Source organism: Mauremys mutica, chromosome 5, assembly GCF_020497125.1.
Source record: "Mauremys mutica isolate MM-2020 ecotype Southern chromosome 5, ASM2049712v1, whole genome shotgun sequence".
Taxonomy (NCBI): domain Eukaryota; kingdom Metazoa; phylum Chordata; order Testudines; family Geoemydidae; genus Mauremys; species Mauremys mutica.
Genome location: NC_059076.1, coordinates 89,524,937 through 89,547,677, shown reverse-complemented (window position 1 = coordinate 89,547,677; position 22,741 = coordinate 89,524,937).

Sequence of the window (22,741 nt, the reverse complement as noted above, 5' to 3'; positions counted from 1 at the left end):
TTCACTGGGAGGCTAATGGGTTCCCGTTGATTCTGAAGCCTGATTATTAAACCCTTTCCTCTTGTTACAGAATTGTAGCCCAGAACCCTGGGATTCCTAACAGTTGTGGGTCACAGACAGGTAACACCTCATCACGGAGCCATTGGTTATTTACTGGATGATTTAGTATATCAACTTAATATAAATAGAATTAAAACAGAAAAATCAAATTCCCTAATCCCATTTACCGGCACTTGGCAAATTCTGTGATTTCATAATAAAATCTTCAATACTATTCTGTCAGGGATGGATCCATTCCCCATCTCATTACTGTGCCTTCTGCTTTCTTGTAGAAATATTATATCACTAAAGAATAAAGTGATGTAACAGTGACCATTTGATTTTATTTATATTCGAATCAAAACATAATGTGCTGGAGCTGAATAAACAAATAATGTATAATGGATTGGACCTACTGAGCCTAATTCACCATTGTCATAGCTGGGCATTTGTTACTTTCAGAGAAATATAGAAAATGCTTCCATTTCCTTAAAAATATGCTGTTAAGGTTCACACCCCAATAATTCTATTAAATGTACAAAGCATAACTTTATTTTTAAAGATACAAATGGTTTCACGCTATTAGAGTACTTACATATACCTCTTTCTTGATACTAAACCTAGCTCTGCATTCAAATTTAATAGGAATCAAATACCAACGAACAATACAAAAGTCTCAGATTTGGAGCGAAGTGCAGTCACAGTTTATGGGCAAAAGTTTACTCAGTGTGTGCTTGCCCTGAGCACTGGCTAAAGCCAGTCAATTTAGTGCATATGAGAAGAGAAACAAATTAACTCACGTTTAAAGAAAAAAATACACAAGTCCTGTAGAGTGCAGACTACTGGCTGCTATAAGAGAGTATAACATACTCCGTGTAAGTCAGATTTACAGTGGAAGTTAAAATGTGTGTGAAGGGACTGAAACATCACATAGACATGCAAGAGAGTTGCAACAAATGAATTTTGAAAGAGCACAATGTTTTTGAATTTATGTACCAAACTTGTAGTTGTTTGCTATATTTTTCTGGCTCTATGACCCTACTGAATAAATGTATTCTTACACATAGCAATAAACATATTAAATATTTAAACAGCACAGTAAAACATGTTAGCATACCAAGATGCAGTGCACAGAAGAACGTAAAGCAGATTGTGTAGCATTTTATACACTACACAGACATCTGTAGCATGTATGCAAAAGAGCAAGTAAAAAACTAGAATATCCTTTTTTAACTTGTTTGGCGTTGACAACACTATTAAAGAAGGACAGAAGTGTTGACTTGTAGACGATAAAGAAAATGCATGTATCTGTTACTAAGGACAGGTACATCAAAAGACTTTTTTTCAAGACTTTTATAATCCAGGCAGAGCTCAGATAAAAACAATTACAGTGACATCAAATGAGAACACTTGACCTTTGATATTTAGCAATACAAATCAGGTGAACAGAAAACAAAGATACTTTTAGAAATATAGCTCAGAAGCTAGGATAAAAATGCATTTTGAAAGTAAAGTCAACAACAGTTCAAACCCAAGGGTTTCTTTAAGAAGGAAACTGAATGGTTAGGGGGGGATTAAAATTCTCATTGATTTCCACACATACTCTCCTGTGAACCGAGAACCACCCTGCCCCAGAACAAACTCAATTTTCATATTTTAATTAATCAATTTCCAGTCCTTTTCTATAAAAAACAACCTTGAAAATGCAAACTGACCTAAACCAATCACCAGGGCTGAAAATCTGTCACTATTTTTTCTTCATAAAATTGAGAGGATATTCATGGATTGATCCCTGTTGTTTAAGGCTAGCCTTTAAGGTCCATGAAACCCATGGCTATGCATTTGTATGTGTGGTCATGATCATACCTACTTGTAAATCACCTAGTGCACCAGTGGAGCTATACTAATAGAAAACCAGTGAGCAGAAGCTGTCTATCCTCTTCCTTTTCCCTCCCCTCCACAGGGAGAGACTGCTGGCTAGAGGACCAGCAGATTGTCATGAGGAGCTCAGCTGTTTCGGGAGAGCAGTGTCTCAGAGCTCTGACTCTAAGGCCTAGATTGATTTCAGTGGGAATTAGGTACCCAAATTACCTTTGAGGATCTGGGCCTAAATTCTTACAATGTTGCCAGCTCTCAAGATTTTTGGTATTTTCTTAAAGCCTCAATTCCTGGATGCGATTATATTAGAATCTCAATTTGCATTTACAAAAAGAGCAAGTTTCTAGTCTTTGTGATGGTGATGGGGGAAGGCTTGAAAATGTGACCTATCTAATACCGAAAGGCAAATGAAAATAATATCAAGTGATTGTCTTATAAATCTGGCTTTAAACCCCCTCATCCCCTGACCCCCTCCCCCAATCTCATGGGGTTTTTTAAGAGCCCAACGTACAATTGTTGAATGCTTGGGCTCAGTAATACTGCTCTTATCCACTCTCTTTTGTGGCAGGTCTCTCTCTTGTCCTGTGACTCCTCAGTTTGTTTTAAAGAGTGGAGACCAAGGAGAAAGCTTGTTAAACTATCTTCAGACTCTCAACTCACTGTGTATACAACCCAGACTCTATTCAAGAATGAATTCAGCTGCATTTTCAATAATCACTTCTTGTGTAAAGGTAAATGGCAAAGTGCTCTTTTTGCTGACTCCAGGCTGTGCAGCTGTAGCTGCTGGTTTGAGCTAGAAATGGAACATGGAGAAGGGGAGGGAGAGAGAGAGAGATGAGGAGGGAAAGACATCTGAGGAGAAGGGGGATTGAGGAGGGACACTGTCTTGGGGGCACTGTCTGTGATCTGATTTTTGGAATGGGTGGCTTCTGAGTAAAGCCGGAGATGGGGGCTCATGGACATGGAATAGGAAATGGCAATGTATGTGGGAAGGGGGTGAATTTTGGTGTAGAAGACCTGAGACATAGAGGAGGGCCATGGAGAGGGGACGGGGTATGGAAGAAGGTAGAAGTGGGATACAGGAGCCAGGGGAAATAGGGAGAGAGTACAGAGATGGACCAGTAAAAGCAGTCTTTTTAATATGGATAAAATGCTTAACATTTTGTAGATAAAAGCTTTACACAGTGTAAGTCAGGTGGGGTAATAGTGAGGAAGGATGAAGTGGCAGTGGGGAATTGGTTGAGTACCTTTAACTGTTTATTTCCAGACTTTTCACAGTTGTGTAATGTTTGTAGGGAAACTGTGACATTTTGGTCTGGTGTTTGCTGGATGCCAGCAAAACACATTTTCTTCTTCGAGTGCTTGCTCATGTCCATTCCACTCTAGGTGTGTGCACGCCCACATGTGTGGTCATTGGAGATATTTGCCATAGCAATTTCCTTAGAGCCAGCCATGGCACCCCCCTTGACTGCCATGCTCATGCATCGGTATATCAGGCACTGCTGGCCATACGCCCCCTCAGTTCCTTCTTACTGCCCAGGGTGGTTAGTAGGAGCACCTTTCCTTGTATAGCAAGGGCTAGCCGTTTCATCTCTTCTGTTAAAGGTAGTTAGGAGTTAGAAGTTAGAGTCCCAGCGGGGACTTCACCCCAGGCAGGGCATACCCCAGTCTCTGGGGTTTAAGCCCTGCACGGACTGAAATAGGCTTATGCCTGTAAGTGACCCCCACAACAACTGTTTCAAGTGCTTGGGGGAATCACATGTGAAGGACAAGTGTTGCATTTGTGTAAAATTTCGACCCAAGACTCAGAAAGAGCACGACCTCCATCTGAGGGCCCTCTTCATGGAGGCTGCCCTTCATACAGCTTCCGACCCGTCCTGCGAAGACTCACCTAGTGCCTCGGCCTTGGTGCACAGGGCACCAGGCTCCACCCAACACTGCTCCCTGTCACCAGTGCCCAGAAAGAAAATGAAGAAACATGGCTCCCCAGAACCGGGCAAGAAAGGCCATGGTGCATAGGGCAAAGGACCCAGTTTGGGCTACCCTGCCACTCCAGAGCCACATGGACATTTCTCCCTGGTTGGGGATCTTAGCCCCTTACAGGATTCACCATCGACTCCCGGGAACGATAGGGGACCCAAACTTCTGATGGCATCGACACCATCCCAGGCTTCCCCTGCACTGAGAGAGCCGAGGCCTCCGCCCACACTGCCAGCACTACATGTGTCACAGGAAGTGGGAAACCCTCCCTATGAGGGCAAGCCAGCCGCTAAGACCCCTCAGGGGGCAGTGGAGCACTGCTGATCCCCTGAGACAAGGCAGTGCTCTCCATCTCTGCACCACAGATCTCCAGCATCACAGCCCAGATCTTCAGTCCTCAGTCACTGGCACTGTGTTTGCAGTCCCCGCCATCTTGATGCAGATCACCTTGAAGGAGGCACCAGTCTCCCTTCCACTGGCACTGTTCGCCCTCCCGCTGGTCATCCTCTTGGCACAGATCTCAGTCGCCTGTCCCATGGGAGCACTTCCTGTTGCAATTCAAGTTCCCCCGGCACCAGTCCCCTCAATACCCACACTGATCCTCCCACTCCAAACACCTGTCTCCAGTGGCGACAGTCAGCAGGCAGACACAGGCGTCGATGGCCCCTCTGTGGTTACCAGAAGGGGATTTCTCCAGCACGGAAGGGCAATTCAGCCCCTCTCCAAGACCCCACCAGCACGAATGAACATCTGAGGCCACGTCTATGTCTATGGCACTGCCTTAGCAGCACAGACAGTGGCCAGCGCATTGGCCTTATTGGAGTGTGCGGGGCATACCAATGATGACGATGCCCTCTTCGCACCACTCATCTGCCCCCACCTCAGAGCAACAGCTGGTGGCACTGGGCAAGATGCTTGAAACCCACTTGGAGGTCGGGGTAGAGGAGACAGCATCCACCCCAGAACCATCCCCACAAGGGATGATGCCCTGGAGCCTCCTCCAGTGGTACAGTTGTCATCCTCATCCCTGGATGAGCTGGTCCCAGGACCCTTGCGGGCCAGTACGCCAGACAATTTTAAGGAATTCCAGGCCCTGCTGCTTCAATGGGTGGCTGAGAACTTGGGCTGAGAGGTGGAGGAGAGAGCCAAGCACGTGGATACTTTGTTCAATTTCCTGTCAGCCTCTACCCCAACATGTGTTGCAATACCAGTGCATGACGGGGTCCTGAAAATTATCAAGGCCCTCTGGCAAACTCTTTTGTCCATCCCTCCCACCTCCAAAAGGGTCAAAAAGAAGTATTTTGTCCTGACCAAAGGGTTTGAGTATCTTTATGCCCACCCACCTCCAGTCTTGCTGGTTGTCTTTGCGACCAAGCAGGGGCACACCAGTTCAATTCCCAAAAATAAAGAGTCCAAAGTCTGGACCTTTTTGGGAGAAAAACTTATTCAACAACCAGTCTGTAATTCTGGGTAGAGAACCATCAGTCCCTCTTGGGCAGGTACAATTTTAACTTATGGGACTCCATCCCTCAGGATCTGGCCCAGGAATTTGGCACCCTGTTGGAGGAGGTCACCGCAGTGACTAGGTGCTCTCTCCAGATGACATGGAATGTGGTGGACTCAGCGGCTAGGGTCATTGCATCGGTAGTGGTCATGAGGCACAGCTCCTGGCCTGTCCCAAGAGATGCAGGAACTATCCAGGAACTCCCATTGGATGGGAATGCTCTCTTTTTGGAGCAGACTGATGAGAGGCTGCATGGGTTAAAGGACACTTGTGCCACCCTTCACTCGCTGGGCATCATACGCCACTGTCTGCACTGAAGCACTTCAGGGCGCCTCCGTCACCAAGGCCTTGTCAGCCTCGTCAAGTGCCTGCAAGGAGAAGGGATAGACATGAGCTTCAGTCGTTGCTGCCCTTCCTTCTCCTGCTCAACTCTGCAACTCGGCCTGCCAAAGCATCCCAGGGGCCAGAAGCACTCATTTTGAAGGCACACTCAAGAGCAACACTCCAGTCAATTCCCTCAATCCACCTTGTTCTTTTCTTGACTGTCTTCGTCTCTACTGTTCAGCCTGGTCATGGGTCACCTGCAATGGGTGCTGGATATAGTATCTCAGGGCTATACCCTGCAATTTTCAGCTGTCCCTCTCACCCCACCCCTCTTCCCTGTCCCTCTTCAGGGATCCTTGTCACAAGCAATTCTTTGTTCAAGAGGTCGAGAACGTCCTGTACCTGGGGGGCAGTGGAGGAGGTCCCTCAGGACATGACAGGGAAAAGGGTTCTATTCCTAGTATCTTCTAATTCCAAAAGCAAAAGATCCATTCTGGACCTGCGTTGCCTCAACAAGTCTCTCAGAAAGTTGAAGTTTTGTATGATCTCCCTGGCCTCCATCTTCTCCTGGATCCAGGAGATTGGTACACCGCCCTCGACTTGAAGGATGCATTTTTCCATATTTCAAGGTCACAGATATTTCCTCCATTTCACAGTGGGCGGACACCATTTTCGATTCATGGCACTGCCCTTTGGCCTCTCATCGGCCCCAAGGGTGTTCATGAAATCTCTGGTGCCAGTGGCTGCTTACCTGAGATGTTGAGGGGTCCAGGTCTTCCTGTATCTTGCCAATTGGCTCCTCATGGGCAAGTCTCAGGTGCAAGTGCAGAGGAGCCTTGATCTGGTGCATTCCTTAATAAATGAGAAAAAAATCCACCTTAACACCTGTCCAGCAAATAGAGTTCATTGGGGCAGTTCTCTACTCAACGTGAGCCAGAGCCTTCCTTCTTGAAGTAGATTTTCAGGCCATGTCAGACCTGATCTGCCACGTAAAGAACTACCCGCTCACCACAGCTCACACCTGCCTGCAGCAGTGGGGTCACATGGCCCCATGTACGTACATGGTCAGCCATGCTTGGCTCCATCTCCAGCCTCTGCAAGTGTGGCTGGCATTGGTCTACGTCCCCACAGGCATGACCGAGGCTCAGTAGTCAGGGTGCCGGATAACATCAGGTCATCCCTGTATTGGTGGTTGGACCCTGGGTTGGTTTTGGAGGGAGTCCCCTTCATAACCTCATCCCCGTGACCAACCCTGGTCTGTGATGCTTTGGACCTGGTCTGGGGAGCCCACCTGGGTGAGCTGAGCACCCAGGGCCACTGGTTGAAGGACAATCTGGCCCTCCACATCAACATCGGTGAGCTCCAAGCAATTCACCTGGTCTGCCTGGCTTTCTTGCCCCACCTAAAGGGCAAGGTGGTGCAGGTCCTGATGGACAATACCACCACAATGTATTACATCAACAGGCAGTGCAGTGCCAGGTCTTCAGCCCTTTGTCAAGAAGGTCTCCACTTCTGGGATTTTTGTGTGTGGCTATCAGATGAATGGCATGCCACACACCTGCCTGGAACCAAGAATGTGTTGGTGGATCACCTCAGCAGGATCTTCTCATCTCATCACGAGTGCTCACTCCATCCGGAGGCAGTCAATGCAATCCCCTAGGGGTAGGGGACTCCCCAGGTGGACCTGTTCACATCCGGGCAGAACAGAAAATGCCACATGTTCTGTTCAATCCAGGGACTGGACAGGGGGACCCTGTCAGATGCCTTTCTCATTCCTTGGTCAGGGGTGCTGATGTATGCCTTCCTGTCAGTGCTGTTGATTCACAGAGTCCTTGTGAAGATCAAGCAACACAGGGTGAGAATTATCCTAATAGTCCCCACGTGGTCTCGTCAGCACTGGTTTGGCATGTTGCTGAGCCTTTTGGTAGTACCCAGCTGCAGCTGCCCCTTTGGCTGGATCTGCTATCCCAGAACCATGGCAGTCTTCTGCACCCAAACCTGGAGGCGCTGAACTTGATGGCTTCGCTACTGAATGGCTAAGTGCAGATGAATGGGCATGCTTGGCCCATGTTCAGCAGGACTTGCTGGGAAACTTACCTGGCTAAAGGGAAACGTTCATGTGTTGGGCCTCGGAATGGTGTATTCAGGCCAAGTAGGCTCCGCTGCAAGCGATCCTGGATTATCTGCTGCACCTAAAACTCCAAGGTTTGTCCCTGTCAGCAACAGGTGGACCTTCATCGATATCTCGGCTTTCCATCCTCCATTCCTAGGCAGCTCAATTTTCATTCATGACATGATGGCACGATTTTTGAAAGGTCTGGACCATCTCTACCCTCATGTCTGGGATCTCGTTTTCTCCTCCCCCTTCCCCACTGGGACCTGAATCTCCTGTTGTCGAGGCTCATTGGGCCTCCCTTTGAGCCTCTGGCTTCCTGCTCTCTCCTGCTTCTCTTTTGTTCCTGGTCACAATAACATCAGCCCACAGGGTGTCTGAGATCAGGGCGCTGACTTTGGAGCCGCCCCATATGGTCTTCTACAAAGATAAGGTCCAGCTGCAACCACACCCAATGTTTCTGCCCAAGGTCATTTCCCAGTTTCATACTCAGGATATATACCTACCCATCTTCTTTCCAAACCCTCATGCATCAGATTAGGAGCACAAGCTACACACTCTGGCCTTCTACATAGATAGAACAAAGCTGTTCCATAAATCAACACAGTTGTTCGTTGCGATGGGAGACAGAATAAAAGGTTGCCCAGTGTCTGCTCAGAGGATTTTGTGCTGAAACACAGCCTGCATCCACTACTGCTATGAGCTGGTGAAGGTGCCTCCCCCGGCAATTGTGACAGCACACTCGACTAGAGCACAAGTGTCATCAGCAGCCTTCCAGTCACAGGTACCAATCCAAGAGATCTGTAAGGCCGCTACCTGGTCATATGTCCACATGTTCAACTGCGCACGTGGTCACGCACACACCTAGATTGGGATGGACATGAGCAAAACATCTCAAAGAACAACAATTATGAAAGGTTAGTAAGAGGTTTTTTTCACTTTTGGTATTTAAAGATTTTTTTTTGTTTGGAAATATCAAAAAATCTTGATAGTTTAGTCGGTCAACTTAAAATCAGGCTAATAAAATTACTATTTTCTCAGTGTAACAAGAACACTAGAATAAAATGATTAATTGGGTCCAGGGAATACTTCTGACTACCACTGATTCATGTAGGACATAAGGAGAAAAACTCTGTATCGTAATCTTTATATGCACATATTTTACCTGAGTCATATTGTGTCTAAAATAGTTGCTTTTTTATACAACATGGAACAGATCTTGACCTCTGCTCCACTGCCTTGGCACCAGCAAGGAGGCACCTGTTCCACCTCACCGGCAGGCATAATATTAGCTGGATCCTATGCCTCAGTCAAAAAAGCTAACATAATGTTGGGAATCATTAGGTAAGGGATAGATAATAAGACAGAAAATATCATATTGCCTCTATACAAATCCATGATACACCCACGTCTTGAATACTGCGTGCAGATGTGGTCACCCTATCTCAAAAATATATATTGGAATTGGACAAGGTTCAGAAAAGGGCAACAAAAATATTAGGGGTATGGAATGGCGTATGAGGAAAAGATAATAAGACTTGGACTTTTTAGCTTGGAAAAGAGACAACTAAGGGGGTGGGATATGATTGAGGTCTATAAAATCATGACTGGTGTGGAGAAAGTAAACAAGGAAGTGTTATTTACTCCTTTTCATAATACAAAAACTAGGGGGGCACCAAATGAAATTAATAGGCAGCAGGTTTAAAACAAACAAAAGGAAGTATTTCTTCACACAACACTCAATCAACCTGTGGAACTCTTTTGCCAGAGGCCAAGACTAGAACAGGGTTCAAAAAAGAACTAGATAAAGTCATGGAGGATTGATACATCAATGGCTATTAGCTAGGATGGACAGGGATGGTGTCAATTGAAGATTGCCTGTTCTGTTCAATGCCAGGTGCCCCAGAGGGAATGGCCACTGTCGGAAAATGGACCATTGGTCTGACACAGTATGACCATTCTTATGTTCTCTCAAGCCATGGCAAAGGAGCATATCAGGTTGGGGAAGGGTACACCAAGTTTCAAACATCCCCAACTGACATACAGCTTATTGTGAGCTGTTAGTATTCATGGAACTTAGAGCAGCCACTAGGCTGCTCTATACTCCACCTGGCCTGGTACGGATTTGGTGTAATGATGAGGGGGCCTGATGAGCACTGGAAAGGATCTGAGACTATATGTGAAGTCAGTCATGTTACTGTCATATATACAATTTCCTATCTAAATTTGTTACAATATAACAATTACGTGGAATCAATAGTGCATGACTATTGACATATTTTGTGTACAAAGTGCTCTTCACTATCCTATTGTTCACTTACTTGAAATGCACAGTGACAACACTTTGTTGTAAAGATTAATGATCTGATTAATACCAGAGAGTACATTTGAAATCAAATGTACTATATCAATGAAGCATGTGAAGAACATTTTGTACATGAGTTCAGCAGTTCATGGAACAGTGCCATTACTGGAATAAAACCACCCGTTATTCACCTCATGAGCACTTTTGTAGTGTTTCAAAAAAGCCTAATCACATAAAGCAATGTTTCTGGAGTTTTAAAATAGATGCTTTTAACATGGTGTGTTTGGAATTTGGCTTTTAACTGTGTTTGGAATTTGTACATTGGCAGCCAACCTTGATAGCACTCTGCAACATAGAGTGCAATACAATATGATCTCAGTTCCATAACTGCAGGCAGAAGACTATAGCTAATGGTCAGCGGACATCTTGCTCATTATTCAGGCGAAGACAGAGATGTAGAAATGAACAATTGCAGGGCTGTCTTGGAAGAGGAAATCACCATTAACACATGGACACGGTGGGCTTTTTACTATCTGTGCCATTTCTGACTGTATTTCTAGCAATGACTCTTTCTAATTGTCCTTTAGCATAATTTGAATGTGGTTTGGAATTTGCATGTTGGCAGCCAACCCTGACAGCACTCTGAAACACAGAGTGCAATATACTGGCTTCCAACAGTGAGAGTCAGTGGTTTGATTTTACCTAAATAAAATAAGGGTAATTTGCAAGTTTTATTCAACTCCTTTCCTTTTCTTTACAGCCTCAATGCCTTCTTCAGTTATTTTCATAATTATGAAATAGACACAATTTCTTCTTTCTTTCATTCTCATAAGCATTTCACATTTCCAGCTGTGACAGTATTACTTAATTAAAAGAGCTGTTTTATTAATTGTAACATAAATTAATTAGTGTAAGCCTCATCCTACTCTCTTGAAGCACATAAGAAAAAAATGCCTTTTGGAGTTGGAGAAGGCAGACACCTCTGTAATGTTTCAGTGAGGACTGAGGCAGATTTTAGGATAGTTTATTAATTTAACTGCTTATTAATTTAACTAACAGCAAGAAATAAATTTAATGTAATGACAGTACAGATGGTGTGGCAATCTCAACTGGCTGCATTCTCAGTCTGTGTGTGTTGTGTGTGAGAGAAAGTAAGTTGTTACAGGGCTGCACAATAAGAGATGTTCATACCTATGTAAATAGGTAGATAACTAAGGCCTGGTCTACACTAGGACTTTAATTCGAATTTAGCAGCGTTAATTCGAACTAACCGCTCAACCGTCCACACCAGGAAGCCATTTAATTCGAACTAGAGGGCTCTTTAGTTCGAATTAGGTACTCCACCCCGGCAGGTGGAGTAACGCTAAATTCGACATAGCTAGCTCGAATTAGGCTAGGTGTGGATGCAAATCGAACTTAGTAGCTCCGGGAGCTATCCCACAGTGCACCACTCTGTTGACGCTCTGGACAGCAGTCGGAGCTTGGATTCTCTGACCAGCCACACAGGAAATGACCCGGGAAAATTTGAATTCATTTTCCTGTCTGGGCACTTTGAATCTGACGTCCTGGCTGGACATCGGGGCGAGCTCCGCAGCACCTGCCACGATGCAGAGCTCTCCAGCAGAGGAGTCCGGGCAATCCCAGAATAGAAAGAGGTCCCCAGCATGGACTGACCGGGAAGTCATGGATCTGATCGCTGTGTGGGGCGAGGAGTCTGTGCTCTCGGAGCTGCGCTCCAGCAAGCGGAATGCAAAGACCTTCGAGAAGGTCTCGAAAGCCATGACAGACAAAGGATATAGCCGGGATGCGATGCAGTGCCGCGTGAAAGTCAAGGACCTAAGACAAGGGTATCAAAAAGTCAGAGCGGCAAACGGACGCTCCGGAGCCAAGCCCCAGACATGCCGCTTCTACGAGGCACTGCATGCCATTCTAGGTGGGTCTGCCACCACTGCCCCACCAGTGACGGTGGACTCCGAGGACGGAATAGTGTACCGGGACAGTTCCTCCTCGATGTTCGCCGATGGGGAAGATGAGGAATGGTCTTTGGAGGACGGCGCAGGCGACAGCGAACCCACTCCCGCTTTCCCTGACAGCCAGGATCTCTTCATCACCCTCACAGAGATCCCCTACCAACCCTCCCCTGCCGTTAACCCGGACTCAGAATCAGGGGAAGGATCAGGCGGTAAGTGCTATAGATGTGTAAACATTTATTTTTTATAAAATATGTATATAAAAAATAGAAACACTATATAAAAAATTGTAAATATTAAACTATACGAAAAGTAGGTCCACACAAAGAGGGATTGAAAAAAAATCCTCTAGCGACAATTCAACGAAGGTGTCATACAGTTCCTCGAAAAGCCTCCGCAGGAGGTTTCTTGGGAGAGGTGCCTTGTCGGGCGCTCCGTTGAAGCAAACTCTTCCTTGCCAGGACATCCGGATATACAGAGGGATCATCGCCTCCACGAGCATTGCTGCATATGGTCCTGGTCGGTGCAGCACTTCCCTTAGCATCCTCTCTTTCTGGGCACGGGTGACCCGCCTCAGGGTGATCTCGTTCTGGAAATACTGCATCTAAGTAGGACAATTAGTGTATTGTTACTATTGTTAATGGTTTAAAATTACGTTGCATAACAATGACCCTCGCCTAACAGCCACGTGCTAGAGGCCACAGAGAACAAGCATACATTGATCTTTCCCGTGCACTGGCGGGAGGGGCTGCAAAAGGCTCATCCTTTCTGCTTTCCACATTGCCTTTAGCAGGAGAGCACAGCTATCCACTACCTGATAAGCATTATCTACTGTAAGGCTTACCAGGACTGTCTGCAAGACGGATTCAGCTGTCTCTCCCCGCTTGTCCGCTCTCCTGTGCAATGGCGCCGCCAATGAGAGCGTACTCCAAAATCTCGAACTAGTTCTGAGATCTCGCGAGACTTGGTGCCCTGTATAGTCTTGCTCTCTTAAACTGACTTGACTGTGTTCACTGTCCGCAAACCTGTATTTGGTCAAGGAAATCACTTACTTTTTCGCATCACACAGCTTCGGCTCTTTCCCGGACTGCCCCGGCATCCCCCTCGCAGAGGCTGGCTCAGATTAGACGGCGAAAGAAAAAGACTAGGGACGAGATGTTCCAGGAACTGATGGCCAGCTCCAGAGCAGAGGAGGCAGAGCAGAGACAGTGGAGGGAGACCCTGTGTCAGCAGCATCGCACACACATCGAACGGGAGGATAGGTGGCGGCAGGAAGACCAGCAGGCGACTCAAACGCTGCTTGGTCTAATGAGGGAGCAAACGGACATGCTCCGGCGCCTTGTAGATGTTCTGCAGGACCGCAGGAAGGAAGAGAGAGCCCCCCTGCACTGCATCTGCAACCGCCCTCCAACGCCAAGAAGTCCTGTCCCCCCCTCACCCAAAGTAACAAGAAGGAGGGGCGGTAGGGGCCGTGAGAACTGTCACTACACCGCAGCAGAGCGCTAATGTACAAGACACCTCTCACGCTCTAAATTTGTAGAAGTTCTTCCCTTACAGGATCACCCAGTCCCAAATCCAAGTTTCAACCCCCCACTGTGTATAACATTATTAAAAGCGGTTTGCTGTTACTCACTGTTTCCGTCACGTTTCTCGTGTCAGAAGACTTTGTGTGTAGGGGGGGGGGATTTTTAATTGCAGTGCATAGCCCACATTACCAGTGTACAGACTTGGGGGCAGGGTCAACTGCAAGGCACACACAGACTGCAGTCACTAGTCACCAGGGTCAGTCTGTGTGGTGTATGCTGCCCCAGGTGATTCGTTGATGTGTATGCTTGTCCAGGGTCCTGGCGCCTGCCATCCCCGAATGTAAAGGCAGGCTTCCCTTACGATGCACTTTGACCGTAGCCACGAGCCTCTCCGCTGCCCTGAGCCCCAAAAAGAGCCCTCATCCAGGGACAGATACTCACCCTTCCCCCACACCCCTCACCCCTTCCAATGCCCAAACCCACAGCCCACAGCCGTCATGCAAACCCCTATCCAAAGACGGCACCCCTCGCCCCTTCCTGCAAACCCACCCATTCCTGCAAACCCACCCCTACATGCACAACCACTGTAAACCGTCCCCCACCCCACAGACCTATGTAGGAGCAGGAGGCTGTCCGTCCTGTATTGGACAAGCGGTCTGTACATCAGTGCACACCGAACCCAGCACAGTATGCTTCCATGTTTCAACCCAGGAACAGAAATGCAAAGTCAACGAAAGATTTATTATTAATTACTGTTACATTTCATTAGTTTTAAAACGTGCTTTGGAAGTGGGGGAAACTTGGAGAACCGGGTTTGTGAGCTCAGATCTAACTCGACACATACAGACACAGGCCCATGATCAGGCTCTCTTAAAATCAAGTGGACAGTCACAGGTTACCCTGCTCTGCGAGGAAACTAGCTTTCAAAGCCTCCCGGATGCACAGCGCTTCCCGCTGGGATATTCTCTCGGCACGGGTGTCTGACTGATCGTAAACAGCAGCCAGGCGATTTGCCTCAACCTCCCATCCGGCAAAAAAGGTCTCGCCCTTGATCTCACAGAGATTGTGGAGCACACAGCAAGCAGCAATAACTACGGGGATATTCTTTTCGCTGATGTCCGAGCGAGTCAGTAAGCTCCGCCATCTCCCCTTGAGACGTCCGAAAGCACACTCCACGACCATTCTGCACTTGCTCAGCCGGTAGTTGAAGAGTTCCTTCTCACTGTCCAAGGCGCCTGTATAGGGCTTCATGAGCCAGGGCATTAGCGGGTAGGCCGGGTCCCCGAGGATCACTGTAGGCATCTGCACATCCCCTACCGTTATTTTGTGGTCCGGGAAGAAAGTACCTGCCTGGAGGCGTTTGAAGAGACCAGAGTTCCTGAACACACGCGCGTCATGAACCTTGCCCGCCCACCCGACGAAGATGTTGGTAAAACGTCCCCTATGGTTCACCAGTGCTTGCAGCACCATTGAAAAGTAGCCCTTTCGGTTAATGTACTCGCTGGCCTGGTGGGCTGGTGCCAGGATAGGGATGTGAGTCCCATCTATAGCCCCACCGCAGTTTGGGAATCCCATCGCGGCGAAGCCATCTATGACGACCTGGACGTTTCCGAGAGTCACTACCTTTGAGAGCAGTTGCTCAACGATTGCGTGGGCTACTTGAATCACAGCAACCCCCACGGTAGATTTGCCCACGCCAAAGTGGTTCGCTACTGACCGGTAGCTGTCTGGCGTTGCAAGTTTCCAGAGGGCTATGGCCACTCGCTTCTGCACACTCAGGGCTGCTCGCATCCGTGTGTCCTGGCGCTTCAGGGCAGGGGACAGCAAGTCACACAGTTCAAGGAAAGTGCCCTTACACATCCTGAAGTTCCGCAGCCACTGTGATTCATCCCAGACCTGCAGCACTATGCGGTCCCACCAGTCCGTGCTTGTTTCCCAGGCCCAGAATCGCCGTTCCACACCATGAACTTGACCCATTGCCACCATGATCTCCACGGCGCGGCGTACCCTGCTTTGTGAGAGGCCTGCGCCACTCTCCTCACCGCGCTGCCGGAGCCTCCTCGCCCGATTTCTCAGCAGCTGACTGTGGAAGAGGTGGACGATAAGGTGCGAGGAGTTGACAACGGCCATAAGTGCAGCGATGATCGCAGCGGGCTCCATGCTCGCAGTGCTGTGGCGTCCGCGCTGTAACCGACCAGAGAAGGGCGCGATCAGATTTCCCGCCGGCGCTTTCAGGGAGGGAGGGCGTGATTGACGGTTCAATGACGACAGTATCCCAAAACCGCCCTCGACACATTTTTTCCCCCAGCAGGCATTGCGAGCTCTACCCAGCATTCCAATGGGCAGCGGGGACTGCGGGAACTGTGGGATAGCTTCCCACAGTGCACCGCTTCGAAAGTCGACGCCGGCCCCGTTAATGTGGACTCAGAAGTTCGAATTAGTGTATTTAGTGTGGATACACAAATTCGACTTCATAAGGTCGAATCCACAAATTCGAACTAAGTTGATTCGAAATAGTCTTGTAGTGTAGACAAGGCCTCAGGTACAAATAGCTACCTCTGAAGAATATGCAGCATTATTCCTGGGTGTGGTAGAGCCAATAAAACTTACAGCAAATGGCTTCTTGTGAGCAGCTATTCACAAGTCAGCAGGACTCGTGGCACTGCAGAGTGTCCTGGAGGATGTGTGGCAACTGCCTGATGAATTGTAACCCTTAATAGCACACAGTCCTTTTCTTTTGTCTGTTAATTACAGGTTTGATCCTAGCTAACTGAAGTCAATAAGTGTCTTTGCACCTCACCATACCTCTGGTCCAAGCTCCAAGAACAACGGGCCTTTCTTCACTACATCATCCAGGTGGTGCTGCCACTCTCCAGGTATACATTACATTACTAAGTGCCAGTGCTCTGAGAATGTGTCCCTTCATAAGCTAAAATACAGCATCAGCACTGCAGATCACCACACTAATGGTACTCTGATGTTGCAGTCTTACTCTTCCAGAAGCAGGAGACCACTGCAGTTAGTGAAGAGCTGTAATTTTAGTCAATACTTCTAGACAAAGATTTGAGTTTGTTAAAGGAAGGCTTTAAGTGGAGCCTGAGGAAAAAGTGGATTTTTTTTCCCAGCGAGATGGTGAATGGGCATTGATTAAATCTTGGTGACACAGAGAATGAGGAGAGCTGAGAAAACAATTGTTCATAACAGAATAAGTCAGTAGATGTGACAGGTAGATGCTGACGCTATTGTTGTAAAGGTCTGGGATCCTGCAGTAAGGTGAGATTGAATCCCTTTTTTTAACACATTGTTCATTACAGACAAGCTGCTACAACCTGTATAATGGATCTCTAGACAGAATGGCTATAAATATGCATAATAGCCATAGCTAAGAATGGTTGACTTTAACCTTTGCCATTTGGCTTTCTCTTTTCTATAGGTTCTTATACTATGCTCAGCATGGTAGTATCTAGTGCTCTGCAGTAGTGCATTAAGCCAAATAACAACACATGTCATGTGTTATTTGTTCTCTCCCCAGGGAGAGAAGTGTGTGTGCAGTGGACTGTCTTGTTTTGATAGGGTTTTAGTTTTGGCGGTTTTACTTTTTTAACACAATATACATGTGGCGGTGTACATTAGTGAGGGCAAGATCAAAGAAATGTGCCTTCCAGCTGGAGTGGAAGGTGGTGAGGTTTCTGATGCTCCTTCACTCCTTGGGTTGTATTTGATTTCTTCTCATTATTTCATTAATGCTGAGGGTGTTTTTGCATAAATACGCTATGAGACGTATTCCAGAAGGACCGCATACAATCTTCTTTTAGATGTCCACTCAGTCTGGAAGGTTTTGTTTTTTACCTACCTGATGCCTACTACTGAAATGAAAATTAGAATACTCTCATTAGTATAAAAAGCTACCTCTTACTGAAACATCTATGTAAATATCAAATGGAATTTAAAGATTTGAGTATAATAGTTTCTTTTTATAATTCATCTGAGGTGTAGTAGCAAGTAATAATCTCCTCCTGCTGGCCTGCCTGTTTGCTGACTGCATGACATGCTCCCTGATGCCTTGTTTATCTGTTTAGTTTAGAATTTACTTCCTAAATGCACCATGTCATAGGTCTTCTCCCCCACTTGGAGCTTTTGGGTTCCAAGATGGGGGACCTGCATGGACTCCTCTAAACTAAAATCCTAGTTTAGATCTGGTTTTTGCTGCCACCAGTTACGTTTAAAGTGGATAACACACTGTCTGTTCCCCCCAAAACTCTCCCTGGGGAACACAGATTCAATCTCCCTGAATCTCAACACAAAGGGAAGCAGCCCACTTCCCCCCTCCCTTTCTCTCCTAGCCTACTCCAGAGAGATACACACCGATTCAACACCGTGAATCAAACCCAGGAGGAACTCACTCTTCCCCCCTCCCCTTCCCTTGAATTTCCACACGAGAAGGAATTAACCAAGTCCAAAGAAAAGAAAAGAATTTATTAAAAGAACAAAAAGAAAGTACACTATTTAATACACAGTCTAACCTATAAACCTGGAGAGAATTCCCCCTCCCCATTTCTTTCTCAGTAAAAGCAAAGTAACAGCAATAGAAATAAAGAGATTCCTTCAGCAAAACACACAATTGCAAAATGTAGAAATAAACTTATAATACTAGTACGCCTTTCTAATACTCACTAGACTGAATAGATGAAAAGTACTGCAGAAACCTGGGAGGACTTGATTAAGATGTCTGGACTCCCTTAACTCCCAAGAGAAACTTTAACCCTTAACTATCTGTTTATGACACACCACTTAAAGCAAAATTCTTTCTCCACTTTCTGTCATCTACCTCTTCATAATTGTTTACTTCAAGGAAGCTACCTTTGCCCTACTTTTCCTCACACATCCAAAGCATAAACAGGGCTCCTATTCCAAAATCCCAATGACACAGCTGAGTAATATCCATCACCTTTAGGGTATGTAGGCACTGTAGTCTTAGTCTGTGGTCCGACATATTTTTTTCCCAAGTTGCCCCCCCTTCGTCAGGTTGAATCCTCAAATATATGCATATTTGCAAAATAAATCCATGCTTGCTTGCCTGGCTGGGGGTGAGTATAGGGAAGATGCAAGGTAAGATCACTCAAGAGGTAGTAGTCCTTCAGTGCCGTTCTCACAATTCCCCCTGAGGGGCAAACAAGTTCTCCTGCAGTTGACAAAAAAAGACTCCTAGAGCGTCTCAGCACAAAGAACCATGAGATGTTCTGTGGGAATAGAATGTGAAATGCTGAGATTGTTTAGGCTTCTGGGACGAGCCGATTACGCTGGGAACTGTGTATAAAGGGCTGGCCTTGGGCCCGCTCTCATCGGCCAGCTAACTGTAAATAGGATGATAAGTTAAACAGGTGTCTAGGATGATAATTACCCTATGGGGTTACAGCTGCGGCTGTGTAAATTTAGTTAACCAATTAGCAACTGTTTGATTGCTTGCCATAATTGTATATAAGAGCATGCTGGAAATGAATAAAGAACTTTCTGCTTATGATCACATGGGTTGTCAGACTCTGTCCATGCTCTCCTGCGATGCAACAATGTTCCCCAGACATATGCAGGCAGGTAGAGAAACAGTGAGAATGTAGTAATGCAGGTAGGGTTTTGCTGTGGGAATGCTTATACTTTGGCTAAGCTAACCTGAGTGCTTAGGCCTGGGTGCCAATCAGCCAGGCTAACTGTGCAATGTAGACATACCCTTATTGTCCAACAATAACATTAGGCCAAACTATGCCTATAAAGCACTGACAGTTGCAAAAGGCGGTGCAGAGCCTTATTTCTCAGAAAGGCCTCCCACAGCTTCCCAAACTGTACCAAGAGGGAGAAATTTCTAACACCCCTTGGAAGGTTGCCTATGCCATAACCCCAACTTCCACTTTCTCTTACCTTTCTAGAGTGAGCAGTGGCTGCATCTCCCCTTTTACTCAGGCCATGCAAGCTGAGGGAGGGGGATCCTTTGTTATAAAAGGTAACTTTTTTTTAGAACGGTGTCTAATGGGTTTTGTATTCATCATTTGGGATAAATGGCTATTAGTCAATAGACATCTTGTGATCCAGCTCTGTGCTTTGGGAGCATCTTCGGCAACAAACAGGCAGTTAGACTCAAACTAAGTCTATGTCTACACCGCACCTGGGAGCGTGCTTCCCAGGGCAGATAGACAGATACAAGCTAGCTCTGCTCAAGCTATTGCACTAAAAATGGCAGGCACGCCAGAGGGTAGCATGGGTGGCAGCTTGAGCTAGCCTCCTGTGTTCATATCCGGGGTGGGTTTGTACTCAGGTGGCTAGCCCAAGCTGCTACCTGTGCTACCCTGGCTACACAGCTGTTTTTAGTACACTAGCTCAAGCAGAGCTAGTGCCTGTCAACCTATACTAGAAAGCATCCTCCCAGCTGCAGTGTAGACATCCCCTTGTGATGGCACAGTATTGAAGATTTGCAATTTAAACTGCCCAGTACAGATACTCCAAACAGGATTTTAGATTGTGGTGTCTACTCAAATTGTTGATTCTCTTCCTGGTTTAGTATGGCCTTGTTTCATAATAGAATTCTGTTTGGCCAAGTGCTGGAAGTCTGTCATTGTCAAGTGCTGATGTCTGCCTGTACCACTGGTGTCCAGCCTGTTCAGACTGAGGAGCAAAATATGGGGCACAGTCAATATTTAAGGACTGATGTGCTGCTGTATTCTGTTCCCTTTGGGCTATTGAGGTGGCACAAAGAAGTAAAAGCCATTCACAAGTCCCCTGGGTGTGGCCCTGGCCACTAGGACCACAGTAATCCTAGTATTAGTTATTATAACACTATACACTGTATCCCCCTGTACAAGGGAGTACACAACAGACATAAAGTTGGCATAGCTGAGTCTTATACCTCCCTCTCTAGAGATGCTCTTTGGGGACTACATGTCCCATGCCATGGTAGGAGGGTGGATGGAGGGCACTAAGCCAGATGCAGCTGGCATATGGTTCCAGAGACTGGAGCAGAGAATCATAAAGCTGTTCTTGGCTTCTTTTTATCCCTCTTGCAGGCTGGCCTGGAGGCTATGTGGTGTTGTCAAGCCATCTTTTGTTAAGTAATTTCCTTGGCTCTGGGTAGTATCTTTTCTCCTCCTCTCACAGTCTGAGCTCTTCTCCCCTTACTCCTCTGTAATATAGAAAGTGGCCTGTGGCGGAGCTGCTGAGCAGCTATAGCAGGGAAGGGACACAGGCAGCTCAGTGCATTACACGCTCACATCAGAGCTGCTCCTGAGGCTGCAGAGGAACTGGTGCCCTCTCTCTCTTCTCTGTTGTGAGGGGACATTTCAAACATTTCAGTTTAGAAAGTAGAGGGTGCAGTTCAGGGAATACATGTTCAATTCTAAATCAAATGCACTGTTTCTTAACATGCTCAGATCTTAGAGCCTTGAGGGCCAGTTGGACATGATTGTACTGTAGCAGATCAGCAGTTTTTACTTGCAAATGACTTAATGCTATATTTGTCTTCTGTTATCTCACTGTTCTAGGTCAGTTGCAGACTCTGAAGTATTAGGATTTTTTCTATATTTATACAAAGAGGAAAATACATTACCACATTAAAATAAATCACTGCTCTTTACTTTTCTGAATTACTTTATTGATTTTTAGAATACTTCTGCTTACCTGCAAGGTAGGTAGAGGGTGTGTGTGTGTGTGTGTGTGTGTGTGTGTGTGTGATCAGAGTCTGCTGAGAAATTGGATTGTCCTCAGTGTAATTCGGAGACTGAGGGTCTTCAAGCTTTAAGTGTGCGTATCTCACCATTCTGAAATCAACTTCCTATTTATATTTGGAAAGCTGGAACTGGGTTGGCTTTTAAGGCAGAATTGTCCAGTTGTTCAATATTATTTTTACCTGTTTGAGATGTAAAGCTCCCTGGGATTCCGTGAAAAAACAAACTCTATAAAAACACAATTTACTGTTATTTTTTTTGTCACAGTAACCAAATCTTTAGTTAATGAAATTTGAGCAGCAACTTTATAATCCTGTTTCACTCATGCATAACTAGGTGTAGCAGGGTGGACCCTGCTCCTGCCCTGAAGGGGTTAAAAACAGCCCTGGGATAGGGCTCTGGCAGGAGAAGACAGCCTTTAGCCTGGGCGGCTGATTGGGGAAGTGGCTGCAGCTGAGGCCACGCCCCAACTGAGCCACAGGCCTTATAAAAAGGCCAGGGAAGCCAGAAGCCCAGACAGTCTCTCTCTCTGCCTTCAGAGAGGGATGGGCCTGGCTGCTTAGCTTGAGGATAGGTACCTGAGTGAAGCAGGGCTGGGGAAAAGGCTGAGGAGCTGGGGAGCTCCAGCCTGGAAAGCCCCAGGCTGCGGCCTAGCAAAGGGCCAAAGGTATTGGGGGTTGCAGAGGGCAACCTAGGGGTAGGCCAAGGCAGCAGGGGCAAACCCCTTTGCCTGTGATGAATAGGCTGATACTGCAGTCTGCCCCAGAGTGTGGGGCTAGACAATGACTGTCAGTAGCCAATACTGAGGCAAGGTGGGGATAGAGGGTGAGGGTTCCCTAAGGAGGGGAGACCCTAAGAGAACAGGGGTTACTGCCAGGGGGCAGCACCCCCATGTAAAAGGGCACCGGGTCCAGGGAGGGACACGGGGGGGGCCAGAAGACAGGTGGATCACTGGCCTGCAGAGGGCGCTCCGAACGCTGGAACAGAGCTAATTCCCGGAGTCACCAGCAGGAGGCGCCGCAGGGGTGAGTCTGAACCGGTTACACTAGGGCTCAGTAAAAAAATTTAGACTGAATTTATTCAATGAAAAATACAGTTTTGGTCAACCTGCAGCTATTCACAAACTTTACATGAATAGTTTTGGTTGGTTACAAAAGCCTGAAGAAGGAGGAGATGGTGGCTGAGGTGCCTCTCCTCCCTCCTGCCTGCTCTATGTAACCTTCAGCCCAGTCATCAGGACATGCAGCTGGGATTTGGAAGACCCAAGATCAAATCCCTGCTCTGGAACAGACCGCAAATGAATTTTTTTGACTCACCAAAAAATCCTGAAAGCTTCAGGATTTTGTTTGACCTGAACCATTTTTTTCCGGAATGGTCACCACTCCAAAATATC